The sequence below is a fragment of the Pyxicephalus adspersus genome, unplaced genomic scaffold, assembly GCF_032062135.1.
Source record: "Pyxicephalus adspersus unplaced genomic scaffold, UCB_Pads_2.0 Sca3313, whole genome shotgun sequence".
Lineage (NCBI taxonomy): Eukaryota > Metazoa > Chordata > Amphibia > Anura > Pyxicephalidae > Pyxicephalus > Pyxicephalus adspersus.
This window is the reverse complement of record NW_027320319.1, coordinates 1-3,026: the sequence shown is the minus strand read 5'-3', so window position 1 is coordinate 3,026 and position 3,026 is coordinate 1. Positions and strand designations below refer to the sequence as shown.

The 3,026-nt window shown below is 37.4% G+C and overlaps 1 long non-coding RNA gene across 1 annotated transcript; it reads left to right on the top strand.

The window, feature by feature from the left end:
- The first annotated feature begins 1,754 nt into the window (after positions 1–1,754).
- Positions 1,755–2,855, top strand: LOC140321395 (uncharacterized). The gene is made up of 2 exons (XR_011918925.1): positions 1,755–2,696; positions 2,781–2,855. It is a non-coding gene; the product is annotated as an uncharacterized lncRNA (long non-coding RNA).
- Positions 2,856–3,026: the final 171 nt, after the last annotated feature.

Here is a 3,026-nt window from a genome sequence, read left to right as displayed (position 1 = left end):
AAAAAATGTTATCACTTATGGGGAATAAAGATTTACAATGTTTAATTTAAATATCTGTTCTCAGCAACAGCGGCTGTATTGTCAATCCAGAAAGCAGTGGCTAGGTGTAGCTGGACAATTATTTCAAAACTACTGGCATGTGATCAGCCATGCTCCATACAACATCTTTATGATGCCACTGTAGTGCAAGCAGCCATAGCTCTCTGAAGATAAGAACACTTCTCTGAATATAGGGGATTTACAGCACGGTTGTCCTCCTGTGATAGGAAGCTGAAATAGGTGGACATCACTGGCAGTGTGAGACTTTTCAGAAGACGTAAGGGAAAGCATAAAGTCCAAATAATTAGGTTCTGCAGCAAGTATTTTTAAGGGGATTTAAAGTTCTACCCAAATACCCTTTTGTATTATGAAGCTACAGTTTTTTGCTGTATATGCAGTTTTTTTATCATATGTTTGATTGTTAAAGTGCATATGCATTGACTGCAGCTTTGACAAGAGCCAGATTGTTATGACTGGCTCAAAACATCTCCAAAATAGTACGTCTTTTATTGTATTCACAGTAAGTAGTGGTTATTATATAATAAAAGTGGTGCTGCATAGGACAACTGGTGAACCTAGAAATAGGGTGATTGATGTGTGTGGGAAGCGAAGGAAATTCTGCCTGGTCCAAACCTAGAGAAGAGCTGCTGTAGCACAAAGTACTAAAAAACTTAATGACTGGCCATGGGAGAAAAATGTCATCAGCTGTATAGGGCCAAAGATCCTTTGCCAATCTCTGTCTACTTTTGGGAGCCTACAATGGGCACAAAGGTGTGAAAATGTGGGCACAAAGCAGTAGAACAAGGTAACCTGGTCCTATAAATCATGTTTTCTTGTAGATCATGTGCATGGACTGGTAAGTGTTCGTTGTTTACGTTAGGAAAGGATGGCAGCATGATGCTCCACAAGGCAGACTAGTGGAGGTAGTCCTATTCTCTGGATAGTGTGCTGCCCAGAAAATAACCAGAGAATAACCTTGGTTCTCGAAAGTTATGTGAATGTTACTTTGATATATTCCACCTACATAAGGATTGTGGCAGACAGGATGTATGGCAATGGTATGCCATTATAGCAGTGATCATGCCTTACTATATTGCAAAAGTTGTTCTGGAATGGGTTGAGAACATGGTGGTATGGAAGGTGTTCACTTCTTTGTGCTAGGGGATTTTATGTACAGGCGGACAGGATTATTGTAAAGCAACAAAATAGCCCAACATGACTGATTTGCTCACCTTTATACAATAGCATTATGTTTTTACATGGACCTTTGTTTAAAGATTCTAAGGTTGAAACTAAGTATTTTTTTTTAGAAAGAAGAAACTAAAGAAGAAAGGGTCCCATCTCCAACTCCTCAACCAGAGAGTGAAGAAAGTGACTTGGGTAAGCTAAGTGGCCTACAATTTTCTGTGACAGTCTTGATGGGAAGGCTCACATGGCACTACTGGTTATGCCATTCTAAAATTAAGTCTTTTATGTTTTATGTGTTTATTTCTTTTTTTTTAACCAGAAATTGACAATGAAGGAGTTATTGCACCAGATGATGAACCCCCTCAAGAGATGGGAAATGATGACTTGGAGGTAATTCTGCTTTGTTCACATAGCGTTACATTACGTTCTACGGGGATATACTTAATTTTGAATGGGTTGAGCTTGTCACTTATCAGGACAGACAGAGCAGCTGTAATGCATGTGAGTATTTGTAATCCCTGATTTTCCCCCAGTTCAAGTCACAGAGAGCCGCCCTTAATAATGGAAAATTTGTCCTGCTAAACTTTAATGTTTTTACCTTTCCTATTTTTGCTTCCTGTTTTTACCTTTCTTTAATTTAAATCATATTATGGTCACTGCTACCCAGATTTTCTTTTATATGCACATTTGTTATAAGCTCTGCATTGTTTGAATGGTGCAATTTGTGTGAGTCACTCATCCTGCACCATAGGCATTTCACTGTGAGATGAATCCTTTTATTGTAAGGGTTCCCTTTAAAACACGTTCGTGCAACATAGATTACCATACAGCAGCAGACAGGTGTGAAAAAACATGCATAAAGTGTAACCTATACTTTTAACTGTGTTTTGTTTTATTATTTTCATATTTTCCTCCTTTTTATTACCTTCAGTCCTAATGCCTTTTTTCCCCTATTTGAGATAAAAGGGATCTATAGAATCTACACTGAGACATATGTTCTTTGCTCTTTGGGACAGTTCATTAGGTGAAGTCACATTCAGAACAGCACTGTCCCATAAACATCTCAACAAGTCTTACTTGGTTATCTGTGTGATTATGAAGGCTCCAGGTAACTTTTACCCAAATATCATATATTTCACGGGGTCTTTCCTTAAATGTAGAATTTAAATTGTAGAAAGTATAAATTACAGTGACGGCTTAAAATGCTTCTCATAAGTGTAACTGTATGTATGTGCAAATCTCCTATTTAAAATAGAGGTTTGCTTGATAGACAACAAAATCCTTTGTAGGATAGTGGGAATACAATGATAATTAAGAACATCAGAAAGGTTTTTGAGTTTTTAATAATTTGTTTCCTTCTTTGCAGACTCCTTGGTCACTGGGAAGACGCAGCCCATGACTTGGCCATGGCATGTAAATTGGACTATGATGAAGAAGCAAGTGCAATGTTGAAAGAAGTACAGCCACGTGTAAGTTGATTATATGCAGCTATCGGGAAATTAGATATTGTATGTTTAATATATACAACGTATTTATATCAATTTTGTTTTCAGGCTCAAAAAATTGCAGAACATCGGAGAAAATATGAACGCAAAGAAGAGGAAAGACTAGTTAATGAAAAAAAAGAACGTCTGAGGAAAGCTAAAGAAGAACACGAAAGAGCTCAGAGGGTGAGTGGAATATCTAAATACTGAGGTTAAGCATTGGTGAACCAGTTAGGACAATCAAATTAGGATGATTTGAAGACTTATGTTTGGGGTAAATGAGCTTATGACAGAATGCCATTTCTCTTTGGTGCA